Source organism: Taudactylus pleione, unplaced genomic scaffold (genome assembly GCF_031769625.1).
Source record: "Taudactylus pleione unplaced genomic scaffold, aTauple2 ptg002555l, whole genome shotgun sequence".
In the NCBI taxonomy this organism is placed as follows: domain Eukaryota; kingdom Metazoa; phylum Chordata; class Amphibia; order Anura; family Myobatrachidae; genus Taudactylus; species Taudactylus pleione.
This window is the reverse complement of record NW_028286936.1, coordinates 42,907-58,745: the sequence shown is the minus strand read 5'-3', so window position 1 is coordinate 58,745 and position 15,839 is coordinate 42,907.

Below are 15,839 nucleotides of genomic sequence, written 5' to 3'. Positions count from 1 at the left end.
TCTGTCCTTCCCATCAGTCCCTGCCTTAGTACAGATTACCATTCCCCACCACACAAGCACACGGTGGCTAGTTAGTAATTCATTATTTAGCCGGCCAGTATTTCTTTGGATTGTGGGAGGAGGTTGGAGTTCCCTGACCCATGCAGACATGGGGAGAACATACAAACTCCACACAGGTAGGGCCCTAGTCTGAATCAAACTCATGACTCCAGTGCTAACCACTGTGCCATTGCGCTGTCCAAGTTACACGTCTGTGCAGCAAAAAATCCCCAATGAGTGACTCCAGTTATCAATAATCCGATACCCAAATGTAACCAAAATACGTCAGATTAACTTTATTTTTCTCAGGTCTGTGGATATAAAATAAATTCATCATATTTGAAGTTGTCTTTATAATTTTGATGCTGTAGATTTTAATTATCTGTAAATGAAATAGACAGGACTAGCTGAGCGTCACTCAAATAATACGCAGGGGATAAAATATTGCAGTGTCCGGTAAGGGCTCATTCTAGCAGAATATAATGTCACAGAGCTGCGTCCGACGTGTAGGGACGCCATGAAATCTCACATAAAGCAATTGGCGTGTCAGCGGCTGGTTATGACGATGTCCGTTGAAGTCGTTTCACCAACTGAACAGAGACTCCGGCAGGTATTCCGCTTGGTCCATGGCGCCATCCTCAGCTGCAGAAGAGAGATATAAGATGTATTATAGAATGTGTGCGCAGTACAGTGCGCATGACCGCGGGGAGCACTGTATCATACACGATATAACACGTAAGACACTAGTAAATAAACTTTTACTGCTCATTGCTGGAGTACTGCAGACGGAGAGAATAAAGATGTAATATAAAATGTGTGCGCAGTACAGTGCGCATGTCTGTGGGGAGCCCTATATCATACACAATATAACACGTAAGACACTAGTAAATAAACTTTCAATGCTCATTGCTGGAGTACTGCAGACGGAGAGAATAAAGATGTATTATAGAATGTGTGCGCAGTACAGTGCGCATGTCAGCAGGGAGCTCTATATCATACACAGGGCCGGCGCTAGGCTTTGCTGCGCCCAGCGCCATCCTTTGTGGCCGCCCCTTCCCTCCTCCGCTCCCTCCCCCTGAAGCTTCATAAACACTTTAGCGCCGGGAAGGAGGGTGGGCGTTTCTAGCGCCCGCCGGACACCATGGCGCTCCAGGCGACGGCCCGGCTTGCCCCTGGCCTAGAACCGCTACTGATCATACACAATATAACATGTAAGACACTAGTAAATAAACTTTCAATGCTCATTGCTGGAGTACTGCAGACGGAGAGAATAAAGATGTATTATAGAATGTGCGCAGTACAGTGCACATGTCTGCGGGGAGAACTATATCATACACGATATAACACGTAAGACACTAGTAAATAAACTTTCGATGCTCATTGCTGGAGTACTGCAGACGGAGAGAATAAAGATGTATTATAGAATGTGCGCAGTACAGTGCACATGTCTGCGGGGAGAACTATATCATACACGATATAACACGTAAGACACTAGTAAATAAACTTTCGATGCTCATTGCTGGAGTACTGCAGACGGAGAGAATAAAGATGTATTATAGAATGTGCGCAGTACAGTGCACATGTCTGCGGGGAGAACTATATCATACACGATATAACACGTAAGACACTAGTAAATAAACTTTCCATGCTCATTGCTGGAGTACTGCAGACGGAGAGAATAAAGATGTATTATAGAATGTGTGCGCAGTACAGGGCGCATGACCGCGGGGAGCCCTATATCATACACAATATAACACGTAAGACACTAGTAAATAAACTTTCAATGCTCATTGCTGGAGTACTGCAGACGGAGAGAATAAAGATGTATTATAGAATGTGCGCAGTACAGCGCGCATGTCTACGGGGAGAACTATATCATACACGATATAACACATAAGACACTAGTAAATAAAATTTCAATGCTCATTGCTGGAGTACTGCAGACAGAGAGAATAAAGATGTATTATAGAATGTGTGCGCAGTACAGTGCGCATGACCATGGGGAGCACTGTATCATACACGATATAACACGTAAGACACTAGTAAATAAACTTTCAATGCTCATTGCTGGAGTACTGCAGACGGAGAGAATAAAGATGTATTATAGAATGTGTGCGCAGTACAGTGCGCATGTCTGGGGGAAGCCCTATATCATACACGATATAACACGTAAGACACTAGTAAATAAACTTTCAATGCTCATTGCTGGAGTACAGAAGACGGAGAGAATAATGATGTATTATAGAATGTGTGCGCAGTACAGTGCGCATGTCTGGGGGGAACACTATATCATACACGATATAACACGTAAGACACTAGTAAATAAACTTTCCATGCTCATTGCTGGAGTACTGCAGACGGAGAGAATAAAGATGTATTATAGAATGTGTGCGCAGTACAGTGCGCATGTCTGTGGGGAGCCCTATATCATACACAATATAACACGTAAGACACTAGTAAATAAACTTTCAATGCTCATTGCTGGAGTACTGCAGACGGAGAGAATAAAGATGTATTATAGAATGTGTGCGCAGTACAGTGCGCATGTCTGTGGGGAGCCCTATATCATACACGATATAACACGTAAGACACTAGTAAATAAACTTTCAATGCTCATTGCTGAAGTACTGCAGACGGAGAGAATAATGATGTATTATAGAATGTGTGCGCAGTACAGTGCGCATGTCTGTGGGGAGCACTATATCATACACGATATAACACGTAAGACACTAGTAAATAAACTTTCAATGATCATTGCTGGAGTACTGCAGACAGAGAGAATAATGATGTATTATAGAATGTGTGCGCAGTACAGTGCGCATGTCTGTGGGGAGCACTAAATCATACACGATATAACACGTAAGACACTAGTAAATAAACTTTCAATGCTCATTGCTGGAGTACAGAAGACGGAGAGAATAAAGAAGTATTATAGAATGTGCGCAGTACAGTGCGCATGACCGCGGGGAGCACTGTATCATACACGATATAACACGTAAGACACTAGTAAATAAACTTTCAATGCTCATTGCTGGAGTACAGAAGACGGAGAGAATAAAGATGTATTATAGAATGTGCGCAGTACAGTGTGCATGACCGCGGGGAGCACTGTATCATACACGATATAACACGTAAGACACTAGTAAATAAACTTTCAATGCTCATTGCTGGATTACTGCAGACGGAGAGAATAAAGACGAATAAACGTAAGTGAATGAATTATCTGCACGCCTGGAAGCGCTCAGGGTGCTGTCTTCCATGTTATAAAACTTATTTCCTTTACTTTATTTATTTATATGTGTAAATAGTCTTCAGTCCCCTCAGTAATCCCCAATACACTGACAGGGAGGGAGGGATATTATACCGAGGGGCTGAGCAGTCCCCTCCTCAGTAATCCCCAATACACTGACAAGGAGGGGGGGGATAATATACCGAGGGGCTGAGCAGTCCCCTCCTCAGTAATCCCCAATACACTGACAGGGAGGGGGGGATATTATACCGAGGGGCTGAGCAGTCCCCTCCTCAGTAATCCCCAATACACTGACAAGGAGGGGGGGGATAATATACCGAGGGGCTGAGCAGTCCCCTCCTCAGTAATCCACAATACACTGACAGGAAGGGGGGTATTATACCGAGGGGCTAAGCAGTCCCCTCATCAGTAATCCCCAATACACTGACAGGGAGGGGGGGTATTATACCGAGGGGCTGAGCAGTCCCCTCCTCAGTAATCCCCAATACACTGACAGGGAGGGGGGGATATTATACCGAGGGGCTGAGCAGTCCCCTCCTCAGTAATCCCCAATACACTGACAGGGAGGGGGGGATATTATACCGAGGGGCTGAGCAGTCCCCTCCTCAGTAATCCCCAATACACTGACAAGGAGGGGGGGATATTATACCGAGGGGCTGAGCAGTCCCCTCCTCAGTAATCCCCAATACACTGACAAGGAGGGGGGGATAATATACCGAGGGGCTGAGCAGTCCCCTCCTCAGTAATCCCCAATACACTGACAGGGAGGGGGGTATTATACCGAGGGGCTGAGCAGTCCCCTCCTCAGTAATCCCCAATACACTGACAGGGAGGGGGGGTATTATACCGAGGGGCTGAGCAGTCCCCTCCTCAGTAATCCCCAATACACTGACAGGGAGGGGGGGATATTATACCGAGGGGCTGAGCAGTCCCCTCCTCAGTAATCCCCAATACACTGACAAGGAGGGGGGGATATTATACCGAGGGGCTGAGCAGTCCCCTCCTCAGTAATCCCCAATACACTGACAAGGAGGGGGGGATAATATACCGAGGGGCTGAGCAGTCCCCTCCTCAGTAATCCCCAATACACTGACAGGGAGGGGGGTATTATACCGAGGGGCTGAGCAGTCCCCTCCTCAGTAATCCCCAATACACTGACAGGGAGGGGGGGTATTATACCGAGGGGCTGAGCAGTCCCCTCCTCAGTAATCCCCAATACACTGACAGGGAGAGGGGGTATTATACCGAGGGGCTGAGCAGTCCCCTCCTCAGTAATCCCCTATACACTGACAGGGAGGGGGGGATATTATACCGAGGGGCTGAGCAGTCCCCTCCTCAGTAATCCCCAATACACTGACAGGGAGGGGGGGATATTATACCGAGGGGCTGAGCAGTCCCCTCCTCAGTAATCCCCAATACACTGACAGGGAGGGGGGATATTATACTGAGGGGCTGAGCTGTCACTCATAGTAAGTAGCGAAGGGTCCTCATTATCTATATGATACCCTGTGACGCTATATAACTGATTCGGAGTGAAGCGTAAAGCCGATGATCAGGGGCTTCCGTAATTATTTAGTTACTGCGCAGCTGCGATGGAGACAGACGTTATCAGAGATGTCAGGGAAGAGTGCTGGGCGTCCCCGGGCGGTGGTTATACACACGTGCAGGAGCGGTCCGTCTTATGGGCGTGTGATGGGCGTATGGCGGGACTGCCGCTGAAGCGTTTGCGTGCGATCAATCATTCAAAGACGCACCAAGCGGTATTACAGACGCTCAGAGGGGGCGTCACAGTCCCTGCACAATGATAAAGTCGCAGACATGCGCCCGCCAAAACACGCAGACAAGGACGAGGCTGCCTCCAACTCAGGCCCCCGTGAGCGCTGCTGACTATTCACAGGACGGCTCCTATAATGTGCAGCACACAAGGCTAATGGTCTCACTATCACTAACATTTATGAGGAGCGTATACAGTAAATGGCGCTATCGCTTAGTATGGCGCGTTTATCTGGGGATCCTCTACTCCCAGCTCTAAGCCCTGACAGCCGGCGTCATTGGATTACTCCATCTCTTACACACAGAGACGCTCCCAGACTTGTACGTTCTTACACCTTTTCATATTTCATATCATACCTGAAAAATACATTTACTTACTAAAAAAGATTTCATATAGACTTCGAGTCTTGTGTTACAATGTAACACGTTACCCAATACTACATTTACAGCAACTGATGGAGAGAAAACAATATAGCCGCTCCGGGGTCACACAGCTGTATATATATATATATATATATATATAACACAGGGAAAGTGCTAGACTACATCTCCTATCTGCCATTACCGAGGCTCCGGAGTCACACAGCTGTATATATATATATATATAACACAGGGAAAGCGCTAGACTACATCTCATATCTGCCATTACCAAGGCTCCGGGGTCACACAGCTGTATATATATAACACAGGGAAAGCGCTAGACTACATCTCATATCTGCCATTACCGAGGCTCCGGGGTCACACAGCTGTATATATATATATAACACAGGGAAAGTGCTAGACTACATCTCCTATCTGCCATTACCGAGGCTCCGGGGTCACACAGCTGTATATATATATATAACACAGGGAAAGTGCTAGACTACATCTCCTATCTGCCATTACCGAAGCTCCGGGGTCACACAGCTGTATATATATAACACAGGGAAAGCGCTAGACTACATCTCCTATCTGCCATTACCGAGGCTCCGGAGTCACACAGCTGTATATATATATAACACAGGGAAAGCGCTAGACTACATCTCCTATCTGCCATTACCGAGGCTCCGGGGTCACACAGCTGTATATATATATATAACACAGGGAAAGCGCTAGACTACATCTCCTATCTGCCATTACCGAGGCTCCGGGGTCACACAGCTGTATATATACATATATAACACAGGGAAAGCGCTAGACTACATCTCATATCTGCCATTACCAAGGCTCCGGGGTCACACAGCTGTATATATATATATAACACAGGGAAAGTGCTAGACTACATCTCCTATCTGCCATTACCGAGGCTCCGGAGTCACACAGCTGTATATATATATATAACACAGGGAAAGCGCTAGACTACATCTCCTATCTGCCATTACCGAGGCTCCGGAGTCACACAGCTGTATATATATAACACAGGGATAGTGCTAGACTACATCTCCTATCTGCCATTACCGAGGCTCCGGGGTCACACAGCTGTATATATATATATAACACAGGGAAAGCGCTAGACTACATCTCCTATCTGCCATTACCGAGGCTCCGGAGTCACACAGCTGTATATATACATATATAACACAGGGAAAGCGCTAGACTACATCTCCTATCTGCCATTACCGAGGCTCCGGGGTCACACAGCTGTATATATATATAGCACAGGGAAAGTGCTAGACTACATCTCCTATCTGCCATTACCGAGGCTCCGGAGTCACACAGCTGTATATATATATAACACAGGGAAAGCGCTAGACTACATCTCCTATCTGCCATTACCGAGGCTCCGGGGTCACACAGCTGTATATATATATAGTACAGGGAAAGTGCTAGACTACATCTCCTATCTGCCATTACCGAGGCTCCGGGGTCACACAGCTGTATATATATATAACACAGGGAAAGCGCTAGACTACATCTCCTATCTGCCATTACCGAGGCTCCGGAGTCACACAGCTGTATATATATAACACAGGGAAAGTGCTAGACTACATCTCCTATCTGCCATTACCGAGGCTCCGGGGTCACACAGCTGTATATATATATAACACAGGGAAAGTGCTAGACTACATCTCCTATCTGCCATTACCGAGGCTCCGGAGTCACACAGCTGTATATATATATAACACAGGGAAAGCGCTAGACTACATCTCCTATCTGCCATTACCGAGGCTCCGGGGTCACACAGCTGTATATATATATAACACAGGGAAAGCGCTAGACTACATCTCCTATCTGCCATTACCGAGGCTCCGGGGTCACACAGCTGTATACATATATAACACAGGGAAAGCGCTAGACTACATCTCCTATCTGCCATTACCGAAGCTCCGGGGTCACACAGCTGTATATATATAACACAGGGAAAGCGCTAGACTACATCTCCTATCTGCCATTACCGAAGCTCCGGGGTCACACAGCTGTATATATATATAGCACAGGGAAAGTGCTAGACTACATCTCCTATCTGCCATTACCGAGGCTCCGGAGTCACACAGCTGTATATATATAACACAGGGATAGTGCTAGACTACATCTCCTATCTGCCATTACCGAGGCTCCGGAGTCACACAGCTGTATATATACATATATAACACAGGGAAAGCGCTAGACTACATCTCCTATCTGCCATTACCGAGGCTCCGGAGTCACACAGCTGTATATATATAACACAGGGAAAGCGCTAGACTACATCTCCTATCTGCCATTACCGAAGCTCCGGGGTCACACAGCTGTATATATATAACACAGGGAAAGTGCTAGACTACATCTCCTATCTGCCATTACCGAGACTCCGGAGTCACACAGCTGTATATATATATATAACACAGGGAAAGTGCTAGACTACATCTCCTATCTGCCATTACCGAGGCTCCGGAGTCACACAGCTGTATATATATAACACAGGGAAAGTGCTAGACTACATCTCCTATCTGCCATTACCGAGGCTCCGGAGTCACACAGCTGTATATATATATAGCACAGGGAAAGCGCTAGACTACATCTCCTATCTGCCATTACCGAGGCTCCGGGGTCACACAGCTGTATATATATATAGCACAGGGAAAGCGCTAGACTACATCTCCTATCTGCCATTACCGAGGCTCCGGGGTCACACAGCTGTATACATATATAACACAGGGAAAGCGCTAGACTACATCTCCTATCTGCCATTACTGAAGCTCCGGGGTCACACAGCTGTATATATATAACACAGGGAAAGCGCTAGACTACATCTCCTATCTGCCATTACCGAGGCTCCGGGGTCACACAGCTGTATATATATATAGCACAGGGAAAGCGCTAGACTACATCTCCTATCTGCCATTACCGAGGCTCCGGGGTCACACAGCTGTATACATATATAACACAGGGAAAGCGCTAGACTACATCTCCTATCTGCCATTACCGAAGCTCCGGGGTCACACAGCTGTATATATATAACACAGGGAAAGCGCTAGACTACATCTCCTATCTGCCATTACCGAGGCTCCGGGGTCACACAGCTGTATATATATAACACAGGGAAAGTGCTAGACTACATCTCCTATCTGCCATTACCGAGGCTCCGGGGTCACACAGCTGTATATATATATAACACAGGGAAGGTGCTAGACTACATCTCATATCTGCCATTACCGAGGCTCCGGGGTCACACAGCTGTATATATATACATATATAACACAGGGAAAGTGCTAGACTACATCTCCTATCTGCCATTACCGAGGCTCCGGAGTCACACAGCTGTATATATATAACACAGGGAAAGCGCTAGACTACATCTCCTATCTGCCATTACCGAGGCTCCGGGGTCACACAGCTGTATACATATATAACACAGGGAAAGCGCTAGACTACATCTCCTATCTGCCATTACCGAGGCTCCGGGGTCACACAGCTGTATATATATATAGCACAGGGAAAGTGCTAGACTACATCTCCTATCTGCCATTACCGAGGCTCCGGGGTCACACAGCTGTATATATATATAGCACAGGGAAAGTGCTAGACTACATCTCCTATCTGCCATTACCGAGGCTCCGGGGTCACACAGCTGTATATATATAACACAGGGATAGTGCTAGACTACATCTCCTATCTGCCATTACCGAGGCTCCGGAGTCACACAGCTGTATATATATATAACACAGGGAAAGCGCTAGACTACATCTCCTATCTGCCATTACCGAGGCTCCGGAGTCACACAGCTGTATATATATATATAACACAGGGAAAGTGCTAGACTACATCTCCTATCTGCCATTACCGAGGCTCCGGAGTCACACAGCTGTATATATACATATATAACACAGGGAAAGCGCTAGACTACATCTCCTATCTGCCATTACCGAGGCTCCGGAGTCACACAGCTGTATATATATAACACAGGGAAAGCGCTAGACTACATCTCCTATCTGCCATTACCGAGGCTCCGGGGTCACACAGCTGTATATATATAACACAGGGAAAGTGCTAGACTACATCTCCTATCTGCAATTACCGAGGCTCCGGGGTCACACAGCTGTATATATATATAACACAGGGAAGGTGCTAGACTACATCTCATATCTGCCATTACCGAGGCTCCGGGGTCACACAGCTGTATATATACATATATAACACAGGGAAAGCGCTAGACTACATCTCCTATCTGCCATTACCGAAGCTCCGGGGTCACACAGCTGTATATATATACATATATAACACAGGGAAAGCGCTAGACTACATCTCCTATCTGCCATTACCGAAGCTCCGGAGTCACACAGCTGTATATATATAACACAGGGATAGTGCTAGACTACATCTCCTATCTGCCATTACCGAAGCTCCGGAGTCACACAGCTGTATATATATATATATATAACACAGGGAAAGTGCTAGACTACATCTCCTATCTGCCATTACCGAGGCTCCGGAGTCACACAGCTGTATATATATATAGCACAGGGAAAGTGCTAGACTACATCTCCTATCTGCCATTACCGAGGCTCCGGGGTCACACAGCTGTATATATATAACACAGGGATAGTGCTAGACTACATCTCCTATCTGCCATTACCGAGGCTCCGGAGTCACACAGCTGTATATATATATAACACAGGGAAAGCGCTAGACTACATCTCCTATCTGCCATTACCGAGGCTCCGGAGTCACACAGCTGTATATATATATATAACACAGGGAAAGTGCTAGACTACATCTCCTATCTGCCATTACCGAGGCTCCGGAGTCACACAGCTGTATATATACATATATAACACAGGGAAAGCGCTAGACTACATCTCCTATCTGCCATTACCGAGGCTCCGGAGTCACACAGCTGTATATATATAACACAGGGAAAGCGCTAGACTACATCTCCTATCTGCCATTACCGAGGCTCCGGGGTCACACAGCTGTATATATATAACACAGGGAAAGTGCTAGACTACATCTCCTATCTGCAATTACCGAGGCTCCGGGGTCACACAGCTGTATATATATATAACACAGGGAAGGTGCTAGACTACATCTCATATCTGCCATTACCGAGGCTCCGGGGTCACACAGCTGTATATATACATATATAACACAGGGAAAGCGCTAGACTACATCTCCTATCTGCCATTACCGAAGCTCCGGGGTCACACAGCTGTATATATATACATATATAACACAGGGAAAGCGCTAGACTACATCTCCTATCTGCCATTACCGAAGCTCCGGAGTCACACAGCTGTATATATATAACACAGGGATAGTGCTAGACTACATCTCCTATCTGCCATTACCGAAGCTCCGGAGTCACACAGCTGTATATATATATATATATAACACAGGGAAAGTGCTAGACTACATCTCCTATCTGCCATTACCGAGGCTCCGGAGTCACACAGCTGTATATATATAACACAGGGAAAGCGCTAGACTACATCTCCTATCTGCCATTACCGAGGCTCCGGAGTCACACAGCTGTATATATACATATATAACACAGGGAAAGCGCTAGACTACATCTCCTATCTGCCATTACCGAGGCTCCGGAGTCACACAGCTGTATATATATAACACAGGGAAAGCGCTAGACTACATCTCCTATCTGCCATTACCGAAGCTCCGGGGTCACACAGCTGTATATATATAACACAGGGAAAGTGCTAGACTACATCTCCTATCTGCCATTACCGAGGCTCCGGAGTCACACAGCTGTATATATATAACACAGGGAAAGCGCTAGACTACATCTCATATCTGCCATTACCGAGGCTCCGGAGTCACACAGCTGTATATATATAACACAGGGATAGTGCTAGACTACATCTCCTATCTGCCATTACCGAGGCTCCGGAGTCACACAGCTGTATATATATATATATAACACAGGGAAAGTGCTAGACTACATCTCCTATCTGCCATTACCGAGGCTCCGGAGTCACAGAGCTGTATATATATATAACACAGGGATAGTGCTAGACTACATCTCCTATCTGCCATTACCGAGGCTCCGGAGTCACACAGCTGTATATATATAACACAGGGAAAGCGCTAGACTACATCTCATATCTGCCATTACCGAGGCTCCGGAGTCACACAGCTGTATATACATATATAACACAGGGAAAGTGCTAGACTACATCTCCTATCTGCCATTACCGAGGCTCCGGAGTCACACAGCTGTATATATATAACACAGGGAAAGCGCTAGACTACATCTCCTATCTGCCATTACCGAGGCTCCGGAGTCACACAGCTGTATATATATATATATATATATATATATATATAACACAGGGAAAGTGCTAGACTACATCTCCTATCTGCCATTACCGAGGCTCCGGAATCACACAGCTGTATATATATATATATAACACAGGGAAAGTGCTAGACTACATCTCCTATCTGCCATTACCGAGGCTCCGGGGTCACACAGCTGTATATATATAACACAGGGAAAGCGCTAGACTACATCTCCTATCTGCCATTACCGAGGCTCCGGAGTCACACAGCTGTATATATATATAACACAGGGAAAGCGCTAGACTACATCTCCTATCTGCCATTACCGAGGCTCCGGAGTCACACAGCTGTATATATATAACACAGGGAAAGTGCTAGACTACATCTCCTATCTGCCATTACCGAAGCTCCGGGGTCACACAGCTGTATATATATAACACAGGGATAGTGCTAGACTACATCTCATATCTGCCATTACCGAGACTCCGGGGTCACACAGCTGTATATATGTAACACAGGGAAAGCGCTAGACTACATCTCCTATCTGCCATTACCGAGGCTCCGGAGTCACACAGCTGTATATATATAACACAGGGAAAGCGCTAGACTACATCTCCTATCTGCCATTACCGAGGCTCCGGGGTCACACAGCTGTATATATATAACACAGGGATAGTGCTAGACTACATCTCCTATCTGCCATTACCGAGGCTCCGGGGTCACACAGCTGTATATATGTAACACAGGGAAAGCGCTAGACTACATCTTCTATCTGCCATTACCGAGGCTCCGGAGTCACACAGCTGTATATATATAACACAGGGAAAGCGCTAGACTACATCTCCTATCTGCCATTACCGAGGCTCCGGAGTCACACAGCTGTATATATATAACACAGGGAAAGCGCTAGACTACATCTCCTATCTGCCATTACCGAGGCTCCGGAGTCACACAGCTGTATATATATAACACAGGGAAAGCGCTAGACTACATCTCCTATCTGCCATTACCGAGGCTCCGGAGTCACACAGCTGTATATATATATATATATAATATATATATAACACAGGGAAAGTGCTAGACTACATCTCCTTTCTGCCATTACCGAGGCTCCGGGGTCACACAGCTGTATATATATATATAACACAGGGAAAGTGCTAGACTACATCTCCTATCTGCCATTACCGAGGCTCCGGAGTCACACAGCTGTATATATATATATATAACACAGGGAAAGTGCTAGACTACATCTCCTATCTGCCATTACCGAGGCTCCGGGGTCACACAGCTGTATATATATATATATAACACAGGGAAAGTGCTAGACTACATCTCCTATCTGCCATTACCGAGGCTCCGGAGTCACACAGCTGTATATATATATATAACACAGGGAAAGTGCTAGACTACATCTCCTATCTGCCATTACCGATACAGGGAGAGCAGCTTTATTCTGCCTAATACACCGGCAGTGACAATATGTAACTAATGGTGGAAGACTCATGACTACAGAAATGCCCCAATGTGTTACAAAGACCCTACATTGCCGACAGCCCTGACCCCACTAATGTAGGAAACACACTGTACCTTCTTCCTGAGCTTTCTGTAGAGAGCTGAGGAACATGGCGGCCGCTTCTGATATGGTGATTGGACTGGAGTTCCGACTACGGGTCTCTGCAAAAGAACAAGTTTTATTAACCATCAACAAAATCCGAGCAGGAGCGCATTAATCTATGCCGGTCATTGTTATATTGTTTTCTAATTTTACTGTTTATTTACATAAGTGTTTACGATTTTCCTACTAATGGTATAAACACGTCTGTCCTGACAATAATAAACCGAAATGTTATCATTACCCAGATCATGTGTCACCTATCACAATACTCAGCGCAGTCTCCCATATACAGACTCAGGAGCACACAGATATACAGGTGTCACATATCACATTACTCAGCGCAGTCTCCCATATACAGACTCAGGAGCACACAGATATACAGGTGTCACATATCACATTACTCAGCGCAGTCTCCTATATACAGACTCAGGAGCACACAGATATACAGGTGTCACATATCACATTACTCAGCGCAGTCTCCCATATACAGACTCAGGAGCACACAGATATACAGGTGTCACACATCACATTACTCAGCGCAGTCTCCTTTATACAGACTCAGGAGCACACAGATATACAGGTGTCACATATCACATTACTCAGCGCAGTCTCCTATATACAGACTCAGGAGCACACAGATATACAGGTGTCACATATCACATTACTCAGCGCAGTCTCCTATATACAGACTCAGGAGCACACAGATATACAGGTGTCACATATCACATTACTCAGCGCAGTGTCCTATATACAGACTCAGGAGCACACAGATATACAGGTGTCACATATAACATTACTCAGCGCAGTCTCCCATATACAGACTCAGGAGCACACAGATATACAGGTGTCACATATCCCATTACTCAGCGCAGTCTCCCATATACAGACTCAGGAGCACACATATATACAGGTGTCACATATCACATTACTCAGCGCAGTCTCCTATATACAGACTCAGGAGCACACAGTTATACAGGTGTCACATATCACATTACACAGCACAGTCTCCTATATACAGACTCAGGAGCACACAGATATACAGGTGTCACATATCACATTACTCAGCGCAGTCTCCTATATACAGACTCAGGAGCACACAGATATACAGGTGTCACATATAACATTACTCAGCGCAGTCTCCTATATACAGACTCAGGAGCACACAGATATACAGGTGTCACATATCACATTACTCAGCACAGTCTCCCATATACAGACTCAGGAGCACACAGATATACAGGTGTCACCTATCACATTACTCAGCGCAGTCTCCTATATACAGACTCAGGAGCACACAGATATACAGGTGTCACCTATCACATTACTCAGCGCAGTCTCCCATATACAGACTCAGGAGCACACAGATATACAGGTGTCACATATCACATTACTCAGCGCAGTCTCCCATATACAGACTCAGGAGCACACAGATATACAGGTGTCACATATCACATTACTCAGCACAGTCTCCTATATACAGACTCAGGAGCACACAGATATACAGGTGTCACATATCACATTACTCAGCGCAGTCTCCTATATACAGACTCAGGAGCACACAGATATACAGGTGTCACATATCACATTACTCAGCGCAGTCTCCTATATACAGACTCAGGAGCACACAGATATACAGGTGTCACATATAACATTACTCAGCGCAGTCTCCCATATACAGACTCAGGAGCACACAGATATACAGGTGTCACATATCCCATTACTCAGCGCAGTCTCCCATATACAGACTCAGGAGCACACATATATACAGGTGTCACATATCACATTACTCAGCGCAGTCTCCTATATACAGACTCAGGAGCACACAGTTATACAGGTGTCACATATCACATTACTCAGCACAGTCTCCTATATACAGACTCAGGAGCACACAGATATACAGGTGTCACATATCACATTACTCAGCGCAGTCTCCTATATACAGACTCAGGAGCACACAGATATACAGGTGTCACATATAACATTACTCAGCGCAGTCTCCCATATACAGACTCAGGAGCACACAGTTATACAGGTGTCACATATCACATTACTCAGCACAGTCTCCTATATACAGACTCAGGAGCACACAGATATACAGGTGTCACATATCACATTACTCAGCGCAGTCTCCCATATACAGACTCAGGAGCACACAGATATACAGGTGTCACATATCACATTACTCAGCGCAGTCTCCCATATACAGACTCAGGAGCACACAGATATACAGGTGTCACACATCACATTACTCAGCACAGTCTCCTATATACAGACTCAGGAGCACACAGATATACAGGTGTCACCTATCACATTACTCAGCGCAGTCTCCTATATACAGACTCAGGAGCACACAGATATACAGGTGTCACATATCACATTACTCAGCGTAGTCTCCTATATACAGACTCAGGAGCACACAGATATACAGGTGTCACATATCACATTACTCAGCGCAGTCTCCTATATACA